General features: G+C 42.8%; 1 protein-coding gene across 2 annotated transcripts in view; it reads left to right on the top strand.

Annotated features, from left to right (window-relative positions):
• LOC126248433 (beta-1,4-glucuronyltransferase 1) overlaps nucleotides 1-15,906 on the top strand; it is a 323,883-nt gene that overhangs the window by 78,590 nt on the left and 229,387 nt on the right. The window lies entirely within an intron of this gene.

Raw genomic sequence — 15,906 nt, 5'->3', positions numbered from 1 at the left:
AAAACTCAACGGAAGTTTCAATAAACTGCGCACAGATTCAGGCAACACCATGGAAACAAGCACATACAATCTTCTGTTTTCACAGCAGCGCGCGAAAAACAATTTCAAGCTCTGACCGCCAGAGAGGTCTATGTATTGCACATTAACATCTATGAAACAGTAGAGCAGAGTTACTGTTACGTACCGACAAGCTCTCAGATCACTAAACTGCACCATGAGAAAATAATGAGAGTCAAAACTTACTGGTACTTTTAAGTACCGTCAGGCAACAAAGGGTTAAATATCGTCGGACGCTACCAAAATATGTATTTGTCAACATCAGTTTCTGGAGACCTGTATTATAATGGGCAGTGGCTGCTACTAAGACTGAAATTTTGGTAATAGGAGTGAAAGAGTAGGACGACTGGCGAAGATATGCTTCGTGTCACCTGTGTCGTAGGATAGTCCAGAAACTTAGAATCTCGCAGTAGTTGGACAGTGTTCTGTACTATTTCTGGACACGTTTTTAAGAAAGTTAATGGTTTCCTAACTTTTCTTTGAGGTCTAATTTTGATAGTACTTGTAAAAACTTAGTTTTTTAAACTCCTTGTAAGTACCCTTCTTGTTCACAATACAATGGTGTAACTTGGGTAAACTTCCTGCTATAGCGTACTTTATTGAAACTATTATATAATTATCCTGTATCTCATAGCAAGTGTGTTAACTTTGGTTTTTTATTTTTTCATCTCTGTAGAAAGCTTCAGTGTGGTTTTCTAATTGCTCAATGTTACCAAAACATAAACTGCTCAAACCGTAATTCAAACTTCACCTCTGAACTACGTCTCAACGAAAGGATTAATGCTGTCTCGTTCTACAGGAATACGATGTCTTAAGCGTAATATTCAGACACTATGAAGAAATATTCTAGTTCTGTTTGTTGAACAGCCAGTCAACCATGGCCTCGAACGAATATAACTGGACTACTTTCGACTGCGAAAATTAGCTGCGTAAATTGCTAAACATGAAATGCTACTGCTGTTCCCAATCCTGATGCTCAAACAGAGCAAACGTGAAAATGAACTTCGTAACACTCAACGACTACTCCACAAAAATCAATTTCAGACGATTAACACTCGTGTTAGAATCTGCATATGGTTATTAATACTACTTTTGGATTATATAGATAAACCACGAACGATCACTGTTGCCTAATTACAACACACAATAGTTTATCTTAGCCCTGAAGCTGATCATTACCTGAACGACGGGAACTGTGCTTTCTCTCTGCTCTGATCAAATACCTGAAATAAATCATTGAGAAGTATGTACCTGTAGGAAATTAGTGACCTGCATGTGCCTGAAATTAATGTAGCTGTTTACCAAAACTCTCAACGTCCGTGGACAATGCAGCTCGCTGTTCACGTTACAGCGCAATGCGTGTAAGCAACGTAACGTTAATCTTACTTCAAATACTAAAGGAAAATGTTACAACCGTGATTAATTAATTCAAAAGATTATTTCAAACTAGTTAAAACGGAATTCAAACTCTCACATAATTTGAATTACATTAGAATGAAAACTTCTGGCCCACTTCAGGCATTGTTACAAACAGAGATATTAACAGGCATGAACCCAATAGACATTGGGAAAAATTTTTCACAAAATCTACTTATTTTTCCAATGTGCGTTTAAAATGGGTGAAGGAATAATTTGCGAGTTGCCAGAACACATGATTTATAGCATGAGGTGGATACCAACGCAGAGATTGTCGAACGGAACTTCATCTTTCACGTAATAATAATTCGTGGAATGAATGCCAAAGCAGCTTGCGCGAGTATCACAATCAGCGGACGCACCCAGTATATAAATTGGCACACATCGTCTCATTCCTGCCGCGCGGGATTAGCCGAGCGGTCTGAGGTGCTACACGCATGGACTGTGCGGCTGGTCCCGGCGGAGGTTAGTCCTCCCTCGGGCGCGCGCGTGTGTGTGTGTGTGTGTGTGTGTGTGTGTGTGTGTGTGTGTGTGTGTGTGTGTCCTTACGATAATTTAGGTTAAGTAGTGTGTAAGCTTAGGGACTGATCACCTTAGCAGTCAAGTCCCATAATATTTCACACACATTTGAACATTTTGTGTCATTTCAAGTATAGAGGCACACAGGGAACTATTTCAGTAATCAACTACCATTGGTCATGACCACAGACAGCACTAGATAGACCACGACTCTCGACAAGATGACACAGACTTCATCTGTCCCTAACAACTCCTCTGGTAACCGGACAGACAGACCATCCATGTGTTCAGGTGTACAGCCACAAAGATTATGAAATTTACAGCCATTTCTCAACATAAACGCAACTTAGTTTCTATACGTGGTAATACGCACAGACATAAGAGAATGGTGATACGGGCTAACATCTGTGAGCTTGTTCAAGCCTTTTTATATCAACAGAAATGTTAAGTTTGTTTAGAGCTGTCTTCAACGAACTGAGCAGTTTCTGCGCTGTTGTAAGAGGATGCGCGAGTTGGCGCTGGAGCAGGGAATTGGGTGTCGTAAAGTTGTTCTGCCTTAGCTCGTTACTACACGGCTCTTTGCCGTCAGTTGTCTGTACGCCTTCTGTTTCACGCACTGCTCGAGGCAGACAGTTTGTCCTAGAACGCAAGCTATATTAACGTTCGTTTCTTAAGGTATACTGAAAAATTCCTTTATTTTCAGACCAGTCGCTGTTCATTCCTTAGTGTAGAAACAAAACCCGTGCTTACATTCGCAGAACAAGGGAATTATGTTAGGCAACGAAGCAGTTGTAACTGTTCTCGTAAATACATTGCTATAATTAAATTGGAAAACGTAATAAATTTTAACGCACTGAGTATTCCTCAGCTTCGGTAGTAGAATAATGACATAGTCCAAAGGAAAGATCCGGTGCGTCGTTTAGGAGCGCCACCATCATGCAATGGTAAGTCAGTTCCAATTTATGCAAAAGTATTCATATGTTTCTGAAATTGTCTGTTCACGGTGTTGAGATAAAAAATACATGCTGTTGTGCACTTTTGTCGAAGTTACTTACCTGATAAGAAAATAGTCTAAAAATCTACTCCAACTATTTCTTCTGAGTGGCAGGTGGCACCACAAATATGTCAATTGTCCTATAATCTAGTCACAGATCGGAAGCCCTGTAGTTCTTAGGAAAGTAATATTCCTCTGTGAAAGCGACGATTCGGATTTTCACACAGAAACAGCTATCGACCCATGTCCCATCATTTTGGCGCAGTATGAACAAGACTGGTGCCCACCATAGCTGGGCTGATTGCACCTTCGCTGAGAGAGCCATTTTAGCATTGGGGTTCGTATCAACTTCTGCCCCGATTGTCATCTACGGGCCGCGTGAAGTATCTTCCTCATGATGTTTTCTTTCCTGATTTTTCGGTGTTTGCAGAACTTACGCTGTCTTTCAGTGTGTTCTTTTAATTCGTAATACACATTGACATGCTTTCTGACCTTTTTGTGAAGACCCCTGAACTACTACTTGTTCCGGAAAGTTGGCTTGTCTGGAATTTCTGCTTTCTTAATGTTGGTTTCTCCTAAGACATTTCCCACTTCCTTGAGCCAACTTATAAGTGTTTTGGTATTTTTTCGAAATGGTCAAATAGTTTTTAGTCAGTCTATCCGGGTTGATTCTATCCAAGTGACAATAAAACGCAATTCTCCATAATTCACTTCGGTGTAGGTTCGTTATTTACTTATTCTCATCCACGTACTCCAAACTTCTCTTCGACAGAGTATTTTCCGTAATTCCTACCTTTCCTATTCCTTCCTCCACACCTCGTGGTGTAGTGGTTAGTCTTGCCGCCTGTGAATCATGGCGTCCCGTGTTCGATTCCCATTCAGGCCGGAGATCTTCTTCGCTTAGGGACTTCACCTTAGCTTCACTGATGCGCAGATCGCCGAAGTGGTGTCAAATAGGACGACTTGCACCAGTCTGCCGAACAATCCCAGGTCGGGGTCTTCCGGCCAATAATGCTAGACGAGCATTTCATTTATATTCCTTCCCTGCAACATACTGTTCTGTAACTGTAAAAAGATATTACAGTATTAGAGATACACGGAGAACTTTGTGGGAGCTCATGACCTAGATTCCAATCACTTTCAAAATGTGGGTGGCTTGGAACGTCGCTCTGAGACCTCCTTTGTTCTCCTGCAGTTGCTCAGCCCCTATCCAGGGCGATCTCGGTACCCCCGTATCTCAGTGAGACATTTGAAATGTCTGTGCCTGATAATATAGTATTTAACATGAACACACACAAATCAAGTAGTCGTTTCTTGTCACCTGCTCTCTTAATTATAAACGGCTATCTTCTTCTCAGTCAGTGACGAACAGCACATGTCAAGACAGGAGGCTACTTGCTTAAGATTTGTGTTACCTTTCATTAATGTTATTGTATTGCCGTTTTGGGAAAATAAGTTCGTATCTTGAAGTAATTTACAATTTTAAATAATTAGTCAGAACACAAAATGGGAAATAGTAGCAGTCTTCGGGAAACTATATGTAAACAATCTTGGTTACTTAACGGTCACGTAAACTCCGGGGCGTTGAAGTAGAACCTTCCACCCCTCCCCCCCCCCCTCCTCTGCTGAGTTGTAAGATTGTATGAATACTGTACTAGAGTTATTTCATTAAATTTTTTCTTTAGTTCTAGCTTTCGTTACTCCGTAGCTAATGCTTTCCGCTCCACCCTCAAGGTTCTACTACATTGATAGGTTGTCCTATATCAAAGGAAATTTACATTCAGTGAACTCCGAAAAAATTATCTAGCTTATAAAATTCAATTTTACTGCTACATTTTTGCTGTCAGCTTTCCGCATAATGGTTTGGTCATACTGATTCGGAAGTCTCCACTAGTTCGTAAAGCCACTGTTTATTGAGTCGATGCTGCTGAGTAGCTGCGTACAAATTGGATATTCCGTATAATAAGTTTGAGTAGAGTCGAGAATTGGCTGCAGATGTTTCGTGACCAACAATTTTTGGTAAATAAGTATTACTTTCGTCCGTCTGCTTGATGTCAGGCATTCTACACTACATTCTGCGTCGAAAGTAGTTTATTACAATGAAATGGTAAATAGTAATCAGCGAATCAAACCAACTGATTCATTTTAAAAGTAATTAAAACAGCGTCATGTAAATTTGCATAGTTTGAATTTGATCGTTGTGACAGCAATAACGCTTCTCTAGTCCTAATTCCATTTGTAGTATACCTCTAATGGCTACTCCAGGATGGAAGACGGCACACATTACAACTGCCCTTGCTGAAGTAGAATATCTGGTAATGCACACATTTATGTGTACTCACTGTAGTTTACTGCCTTTTTATAGGGGAGATAGCGTCCGCCAGGCATTAAGGTTGTGAAGTAAAAAGTGGTTAATTGCAGAAGGCCATAATGCCTACTGGCGAATACCGTAAACAAGTAAATCACACGCATTTTATTCTGCACCAATTACATACTTCATTATTAGACGCAAAGCCTTCACTTAATCGGACGACGTCACCGCAAATAAATGTCTACTAAGAACATCTTCAATAATTAGTAAGCATTGTAAGAAAGTCTCAAACTGGACAACTCACTAAACAGCCTCGGCGTGTTGTCTGCTTATGGATACAATTATATTCTTTAAAAGGGAAAATTGTCGTCGGTCTTTGTGAAATCTTGTCGCCGGTGCAGTGGAGGATACAGATCATAATTAATTTGCTGATGGTTGGTTTAGTGTGACGTATAGAGATGTGCCATTCCCTGTGTTCAGACTGGGACAGTCCATGTTTCTAATAATACTAACAAGGCGTCAGAGCAGTTGTTATATCTTTGTCATCTGCGTGATGGTCACTTACGGTTTATGCTTGCAGCTGCTTAGAGATAAGGTGCTCGACAAAAAAAAAAAAGTGAAATAGACAGAAGACATAGTTAGACGTCATGTAACATCGTACACGTGAAGCCATCGGCGGATAAATAAATTAGGAGAGTTAGAATTCTCCGTGTTAAGTCTTGCGAGCAGAATTGGTAGTATGTTAAAGGTGTGAACAACGTACAATGTTTAGTGATAACGGTGAAGGACATGGGTATGTCGCTTACGGATGAAAGACAGCGTTATCAGCATCTGATAGTTCAAAAGAGGCCTCGTTCTGTCTCCATTTGGCTGGCTGAATCGCGCAATATCCAGTTCCATAGCGCATTCGGATGTGACAGTGGCCCGATAATCGTAACGGTTAGTCGACCACAATGGAGGGTCACTATACTATGCACCAAGAACATCATACCCCTCCACGCCTGCGCTTGCCACGGAACAAGTAAATGGTTTCCATACATCATTCTGTCTCCACGTATCATTGGTCGGAAACTAGCAGCAGCAGCAGCAGCAGCAGCAGCAGGACTACGGAGTTCTCATCCCATGCGTAGGTAGGCTGCCGTTAACACTGCGGCACAGTGGTGCCGTGACCGGGACGCATAGAAAGATAATTATGGATGATTCGAATTGTGTTCAGCGGCAGAATCGCGGTTCTGCACTATCCTGGATGACCGTAGCCGACGAGTATGGCGGCGACCTGGGAAGGTATCCCATGCTACAGGGTACCTACCGCCACCTGCCGACATTTCGGTGAGAGACTGTGGTGTTTCTCTTGGCGTCATGGTGTGTAGAGCTATCTGGTATGACTTCAGGTCGCCGCTAGCTGAGGGAAAGTCGACGGTACAACGGCACGTCAGTGACATCTGTGGCTACGTACATCGTCGGCAAGCGACCGTATGGTGCGTAGCGGTGGGTGCCCTGTAGCACTACTATACCTTTCCTGTTCCACTCGCAAATAGAGCGACGGAAAAATTACAGTCTATAGGCCTCCGTACGACCCTTAATTTCTCTAATGTTATGTTCTTTGTCTTCACGTGAAATGTACGTTGGCGTCCTCGCGTTACCTCTCATGCGACAGCGTAGGGGTGGTATTTTTTAAACACAACAATGTTCGTCCAGGCATGGCATTTTTCTCTCTGAATTGTCTGCGTAATCTTGAGGTATCCCCGTGGGTAGCAAGTTGGAAAGATCCGTCCCCTATAGGATGTGTGGAACTAGGTCTGACGGGAAATTATTTACCATAATAATATCCGGGATAACAAGGACAAGTAAGCACACTTTTGGGGTCATCTTACCTCGGTAGAGGGTACAACGCCTTTGACACCTTTGCCAGCCAAATCAGGGCACACATCCAAGCCAGACGGGGTGCAGCGTCATACCGATAACTGGGTTCATACTGCCAAGCTTTCTTCAAATTCGCTTGTTTCGTAACCAGCGAAATAACATCACATCCGTGAAGTTAGTTTCCTCCTATCCTTCCGGGTGATTAACTTTTTTGTCAACGAATGTTAAAATAAGCCTAAAAAAGAAATCGCTGATGTATCGTGCTTAAGTTATTTTTTACACCTACATTGTGCGGAAACACCCTCAGTTATACCTTTGGGATTTTTGAAGGGGCCGATTGGGGTAGATTTGAATATCCAGTCCAGACGTTCACGTCATGCTGCTGGTGTACCAATAGAGGCAACAAACCGCTAACAGAATATACTGAATCAAACAAAATATCTTCTAATATGAGAGAATGCGAGGCGCTTCAGTGACTTTTGGGGAGAGAAACAATAGAAAACTTCCAGACTATACAAAATTTCTCCCGTTGGGTGGACAGATTTCGTCGTTTGAGATGGCATTTGTTACAGCAATAACAAAGTTGAAAAAGTATTATTTCTTAGAATACTTTTACGTTTCAAGCAATGGATCAGAAGCAGATAGTTAATAATAAAAACTACATTCCGAATGATGATTGGTGTATGAACAGGAAGACAGCTAGAAAACGAATTTAGATAGAAATGAATAATGCTAATGGAACAGTAATACAAAAAAGGAAATTGCAAAACTGTTACAGAATCTTTGCAGAAAGCCAGGTGTTCAAATCTGGAACGACGATTTTTACAAAAGGAAGCTAGACAAGTCTTAAACTAGACTTACGGGCCACCTGTGCGTTTAATAAGAAAGATATTCGGCAGAATTATTATGAACCGCGTCGAAAAATAGTCAATTTTAACCAAGAAAAGGTGCAAATTATATTTATAATTACATGTAGCACGATAGATCATGTGCAAATCTTGAATGAAATGATGGAACGTAGCAATGAGTAGAAATGCCAACATTTTTCTGAATTTCGAGAAAGCTGCAGGCTGTTGAAGTACAATTTATGCTTAACAGCCCTTGAGAAAACAAGCATTGATCAATCGGTGCTAAAAATTCCGTTACACTTCCTGTGGACGGAAAACCAGAAGCGGGGGGAAGTCTGGGAAGGAAATTCCGTGTCACTGAAGCAATTTTAAGGAAAGTTGTCAGATCATCAGACAAATAGAAGGAAATAGATTTAATGAAAGACATGTGAATTTTCTTAGCTTTTGGTCAGGATGGAAGGCAAAGCAATTAAAATTTGTGCGAAGTCTGGGATTTAGACCTAGGTATCTTGCTTATAGGCAGATGCGCTAACTCCAGTACACCACCGTATTGATGACATTGTATTGTCTCTAGTGCAGATAAGTTTCTATTGTGATCGAAACAAATTAACAGAGCACGCGTGAAATCAGTTCGTATTCAGCCTGGTGGCGTTGCAGGCACATGAAACAATAAGTAAACAATGTAAGTAGAGCAGAGCTGAATGGCGAATCATGCTAGCGTAGACAGGGGCAGCAAATGGGGAAATCCAATGACAAAGGAGAGAGAGTTACGGCCCGGTGCCTAGGAACGAGGACCACGGAAACAATCTGTGGAACGTAATGAATGGTGAAACTACGAGCTGGCGGCAAGGTGATGGACAGCCCATCGCAGGACATGGTCAGACGCTTGCTTGCTCAGTAAAGCAGCACAGGTAGGGAGCTGTTACAGATCTGAAAAAAGAGTACAATGCTGGTACATACAGAAATGTATCGGAGCACATTGTTCCGCCCATGTTGCTGAACATGCTGCTTTGCAGCAGAAGATTCCATACTTCCCCAACGAGATTGTCAGTTAAGATTGCAGTGGACATTGAATAATCTGGATTGGATTGTGGATCAATGGAAACTTGAACCTGATCAGATAAATAACGTTCCTTGTTACAGCTGATGGATGGTTGTCCGGATACTCAGTCATCCAGAACGGCTCGCCTGTATGTATAGTTTTTATTTCTTTTTTTATTTCCTATTTCAGAACAAAATGTCCTGTCAGTTTCCAAGCTTCGGCAGGGACTTTTCGTCCTTTCTTGAAGCGGCATCGTCACCTGAGGGAAGCTGTCCTACATATACTAAAAAGATATGAACGCTAGAGTAAAGCTTCAGCGCTACTATAAAGTACCTACGCATTGCGAAAATGTTTCTCTGATAGCCTATGGCGAAATTAGTTTCATTTTCGTTAACCACGTGCCGTCAGCAAACTGATACGTATAGACTAAATTTTTTCACTCTTAATTGTAACGAAACCCTACACTACACGAGCAGTAGTGGCTAGCTATATAAAAGTTTGAGTCGGAGGTCCTGCAAATCTAACCGGCAGACCGTGGACAGCAGACCAGACTGCATGCCCGCTCACAAACACAGGCGGGCAACTTGGGCCGCCCAGTCCGTCAGACAGTTCCCGATGTGAATAGAGACTAACGGTGCTGATTGGTGTTTGGAGCAGGGACCACCACCGTTCGTCCTAAAACTTGAGCTGTGACTGGCTGATTGACTGGATGATCTGTAATGTTCATTGTGTGTCGCCTGCAGGGTTTATCTGTAAGTAGGTGAGAAACCTGGTCTTGTCCGGGTATTTTTTTTTAGAACTATGCCAGTGACTTCGTACGTGTGGAATTTACTTTGTCTTAAAGAACTTCTTTGTACACAGCGTTTGAAGTAGTACGATTGGGGACATGAACGACGGACTTACTTGCTTCACTAACACGGAGAGATCCGTGTAGTGATGGCTGTGTGGGGAGTACATGGCGCTAGGGTCCACGCTCACCACACACAGCGTACGGCCTTGCGCTTCGCTTATGATCGTCGCATAACATAAGCTCACTGGAAATTGTACACGTTTAAAGGGAAATCGTAAAATGTTAGGAATAAGTGGGATTCAGGGTATAAACGCTTGTTCGCCTGCGCCACTTAACGTCAAAATTACAGCTGTTTTGTGTTACACAGAAGTAACCGTAAGCCTCTGTTAATAAAAGGGTCTGAGGGGCGAGAAGACGTATGATGCTCTAGATCTGATATCATACCTAGTTTTCGGAAGGAGATTCCAAAGAGCAAGCTAAAGCGTAGTATTTTCGAGCCACAGATAGTCTTGCCTTAAGATGTTCGCTGGATTTTAAAGAACGCATAGTTTGTCTTTTAGCTATTCTGGTGTAGATTTGCAGTATTCTGGGCATTTTATTTGTAAAAAAAACGAAATAGAGATAAGTAGGCATCCAAATCACAAAGCAAACATAAATTAGTTTTCCTAGCAAAGAATGTAAATGAAACATAGCGAAAGAAACAAAGCGACATCGTGAAGTTCTTAATACACAAAAGGAAATCGGTAAATCAGTATATCAGCCAAGTAAATTCAGTGTTAATTTTTATTCGTAAAGATACGACTGCAGTGTTTCATTCTGTCACATCGTAAATCTCAAACAATAAATACGCCAGTGTTTTAAAAAACCACTAAAGCCTTCTAGTGGTTCTTTAGTGTGTTGCGCCATGATTAAAGATTCGAACTACTAAGCTGAGCAGACGAATGTAGATCAAACCTTAAGATATCTCTTTTCGTATTAATTTTGGTGAAATAAGGCGTACACGTTCTAAGCTATGCTCAAGGTAACTTTGAAAACCCATAAAAATTCGACTAGTAGTTATAGGTCAACGTGTTCAGCCACGACGGTTTTACAGTTTTATTATTAGCATAGAGCAGATAGGCTATAAAACCTATTGCTCGTTAACTTCCTCTACCTACGAAGCTCAAATGTGAAGAGCATTCCTCTGATGTAAAGTGAATCAATCGCTTCAGTGTTCATGGCGCTGTAAAAGAGGATCAATGTCCACGTTTGACCATACATATTCTTTTCGTTATTTCTAAAAATATCACCCTACTACCAGTACGTACGTGTCGATTTCTTTTCGTTTCAGCTGCATTGGCGATTAATGCCTCCGTTCCGTCTGTAATTACCTACATAGGACGTTAGTGTAACGTTCAGTGTTCGCACCCAAGTAACTTCAAGCTTTTTCTGGTCTCACATGACAGTACTGTGATAAAGCTTAGGAAGTACAGCTATAAAACATATGTTACTAAACACTGAATGTCTACAGTAGATTCAAAAGAGTAATCCATAATTCTGTGAGTGAAGTTCCGGTAATGGGTATTGCGCGAAAGGGCAGAGAATATAGAACTACTCAGTGCGATTGCCAAATTAACTGTAAATTTATACTGAAGCGCAAAAGAAACTTCTATAGGCATGCGTATTCAAATCTAGAGATACGTAAATAAGCAAAATACGGCGCTGCGGTTGGCAACATCTACAGGAGACAAGAAGTGTCTGGCGCAGTTGTTAAAACGGTTACTGCTGCTACAGTGGCTGCAGAGTTTCAACGTGGTGTTGTAGTCGGTGCACGAGCGATGGGACACAGCATCCCCGAGGCAGCGATGGGATGTGAATTTTCCCGTACGGCCATTTCACGGGTGTACCGTGAGTATCAGAAATCCGGTAAAATATCATATCTCAGACATCGCTGCGGCCGGAAAAAGATCCTGCCGGAATGGGACCAACGACGGCTAAAGACTCGTTTAGCGTGACAGAAGTGCAGTCCTTCCGTTGCCTGGTCGGACGAGCCTCGTTTCAAATTGTATCGAGCGGATGGACGTTCAGGGGTATGGAGACGACCTCATGAGTCCAGGACCCTGCATGTCAGCAGGGGACTGTTAAAGCTGGTGGAGGCTCTGTAATGGTGTGGAGCGTGTGCAATTGGAGTGACATGCGACCCCTGATAAGTCTAGATACGACTGTGGCAGGTGAAACGTACATAAGCATCCTGTCGGATCACCTGCATCAATTGAAGTTCACTGTGCATTACGACGGACTTAAGCAATTCCAGCAGGACAATGCGACACATCACAAGTCCAGAATTGTTACAGAGTGGCTCCAGGAACACTCAACTGAGATTAAACACTACCGCTGCCACCAAACTCCCCAGACATGAACATTTTTAGGATTCCTTGAAACGTGTTGTTCAGAAGAGATCCCCATTCCATCATACTTACACGGATTTATGAACAGCCCTGCAGGATTCACGGTGTCGGTTCTCTCCAGCACTACTTCACGTCGTGTTGCGGCACTCGTGCTTGCTAGCGGGGGCCCTGCACGATATTAGGCAGGTGTACCAGTTTCCTTGGATCTTCAGTGTATATGCAATAACTTGACTCTGGATGCGTGGATGTGTAAATATTTATTGAATATAGCCTACCAGTAAGACGTAATTGCTTTCGGGATGTTGTGCAAGTATTGATGATTACAGTTTTGAGTATCGTTATTTTCAGCTTGCAGTGGCCCTTGGGACAGTGGTCTTTTTTTTGTGGTTCCACGAGTGTATTTGGGTATCGCGCGGGCCGCGTGCTGTATCTGCACACCGGCGCCAGCGCGCGGAGGCGGACTTCCGAGAGCTGTGCGGCTCTTATCGGGGTGCCGGCCCGGCTTCCGTCTGCTCACTGCATCCCCGTCCTCAGTCGTCTTTTTCGGACTCAGCGGAGCGTTATTTCGCCACAAGCAATCATCCTACTAGACTCTCCAGCAACTACTTTTGCACTATCCCCACCTGAAAAAACTTAGATGTTGTAAATGAATACTTCACATTTCTGTTTCTAAGTGGGTAAGACACTGGTAACTTACTGTTTGACAGTGGACTGTTGTCGCGGAACAACTGAAGAACAGTGCTAATTTTCATCGTATTCTCATTTGACGTTGCCTGTGGTTACTTTAAACACTTAATATGCCAGGAAAGTTTAGTTGTCTGAAAACTGTGCCGGATTGTGGCTCGAACCTGGGATCTCAGTCAGTAACAGCACTGGTCACGGCGAACAAAGTTCTGGATTAAATTCCTTGTCCGGGAACCGTTTTAATCTGAAAGGAAGTTCTTAAACAGAGCACACACCGCTAGAGATACGACTCAGGGCGACTATGAACAAAGGCACAGTTGTTCCTTGTTCCATCAGACCCTTTCTCCATCTCAAACGACTTAGACATTTGGGGGCGCAAAAGTATGATCTTCCTCTACTTTTTGTGGGAGCTGTACCGTCAATAACTCCTAGGAACGTGAAACACTGTCAGATATGCCAGTTGTCTATGGAGATAATCAGTTCGTTTGTACGTGTAATCGCTGAACTGCAGGCCCTCGCTTAGAGTAACTTCAGTTAAAAATTACAGGCATTGGTCATTCCGTGGAATTTTATATTTTGTCTAGTGTTCATCGTTTCGTATTTCTTGTTATTTACTAGCGCAAGACATTGCTCTCATTTTGTGAGGCTGCTAAGTTTCAATTTTACATTGGCTTGGCCTCTAAAAGGCTGCTGCACATGGGCCATGAAAGAATCACAAGAATGCTTGACGTACGTTTTTTGAGTAGAGAAACCTATTTTTGAACTTCGGTGAGCAATGAAATTAATACTGTCAATAACATAACTATTTGATGATTTCACATAGATCCACCTGCAAATGGCTTAGCCGAAATCTGGCGATAGTGTGTTACTTCAATAAATACAGTGTGGAAATCCCCTTCCACCACATCCATAATGTGTAAATCATTTACTCTTTTACAAAACCTAAATATATTGAGTTTCCGCCAAATCATAATACGCAAAAAGAGCTTTTTTAAGTATGATAAATACTTGAGTCTCTTATCTAGCCAGATACTGGAGCAGAAGGTTACTTAAGTGGAATGATCACTTTCTTCGGCCTTTGGTTGCTCGTGCAAAAGCATGTAGTTCTTAAATTTTCATTGTTCTCAGTGGAACGTTTCACACGAATATTTGGAAAGAGTATTGAATAAGAAGCCAAAGTCTTTCTGCAGTTCATTTTCTGTCTCATACCCTTTTAAAACATACATTTTTAGACTTAAAGTAGTATGTGCTGCGATGTCTCCTAAGTGTACTAATTAAATATGGCAATACTCCTCTCACAACGCATTATTTTTCTGCATTAACCTCGATTCGACACAGTGTTTGAAGACACTAACACGGTATTAAATAGGTGGCACACGCCGTACAATGCAGTTACTCTCATGAACGTTGCTACTACGAAACAGACCATAAATATAGCTAGCTACACTATGTGATCAAAAGTATCCGGACACCCCAAAAACATAAGTTTCTCATATTAGGCGCACTGTGCCGCCAGCTACTGCCAGGTACTCCATATCAGCGACCTCAGTAGTCATTACGCATCGTCAGAGAGCAGAATGCGGCGCTCCGCGGAACTCAGGGACTTCGAACGTGGTCGGGTGATGGTGTGTCACTTGTCATACGTCTGTATGCGATATTTCCACTGTCCTAGACATCCGTAGGTAGACTTTTTCCGATGTGACGGTGAAGTGTAAATGTGAAGGGGGCACGTACAGGACAAAAGCGTGCAGACTGACCTCGTCTGTTCACTGACAGAGATCGCCGACCGCTGGAGAGGATCGTAATGTGTAATAGGCAGACATCTGTCCAGACCATCACACAGGAATTCCAAACTGCATCAGGATCCACTGCAAGTACTATGACAGTTCGGCGGGAGGTGAGAAAAGTTGGATTTCATGGTCGAGCGGCTGCTCATAAGCCACACATCACAGCGGTAAACGACCGACGATGCCTCGCTTGGTGTAAGGAGCGTAAACGTTGGACGATTGAACAGTGGAAAAACGTTGTGTGGAATGACGAATCACGGTACACTGTGTGACAATCCGATGGTAGTGTGTGGCGAATTCCCGATGAATGTTATCTGCCAGCGTGTGTACTGCAACAGTAAAACTCGGAGGCGGTGGGGCTATGGCGTGGTCTTGTTTTTCATGGAGGGCGCTTGCGCCCCTTTTTGTTTTGCGTGGCACTATCACAGCGCAGGCCTACATTGTTTTAAGCACCTTCTTGCTTCCCACTGTTGAAGAGCAATTTGGGGATGGCGATTGCATCTTTCAGCACGGTCGAGCACTGGTTCATAATGCACGGCCTGTGGCGGAGTGATTACACGACAAAAACATCCCTGTAATGGACTGGCCTGCAGAGTCCTGACGTGAATCCTATAGAACACCTTTGGAATGCTTTGGAACGCCGACTTTGTGCCTGGTCTCACCGACAGACAGATACCTCTCCTCAGTGCAGCACTCCCCAAGAAATTGTCCAGCACCTGACTTAACGTATGCCTACAACGAGAGTGGAAGATGTCATCAAGGCTAAGGGTGGGTCAACACCATATTGAATTCTAGCCTTACCGTTGGAAGGCGCCATGAATTTCGAAGTAATTTTCATCCAGGTGCACAGATACTTCTGACGATATATTGTATAATACTATGTTACGCCCACGGTATGAAAGGATTTTCCCCCACTCTTTGACGGGTTGGTCCTCAGTCTTTGCAGCACTTTTTCCCTTCCGTGCTGTATGTCTATCCTCTTACTGTTCTTTTTTCCCCCTCCCTTGGGGAACATGTCAGTAGTGTTATTGGGGATGTTCGGCATTCTGTCGCTGACGTGCGAACAGTCTCAACTTTCTTTGGCTCCCTTTTCCTTTCTGTTTCCCTTGTGCTCTCGTCCCTCCACTTCAGCGTTTGAGGATTCTCTCTCTCTCTCTCTCTCTCTCTCTCTCTCTCTCTCTCTCTCTCTCTCTCGTTCATCCCTGTGA

The sequence above is a fragment of the Schistocerca nitens genome, chromosome 3 (assembly GCF_023898315.1).
Source record: "Schistocerca nitens isolate TAMUIC-IGC-003100 chromosome 3, iqSchNite1.1, whole genome shotgun sequence".
Classification (NCBI taxonomy): domain Eukaryota; kingdom Metazoa; phylum Arthropoda; class Insecta; order Orthoptera; family Acrididae; genus Schistocerca; species Schistocerca nitens.
Note: the sequence above shows the minus strand (reverse complement) of the source record. Positions and strands in the feature narration are given on the sequence as shown.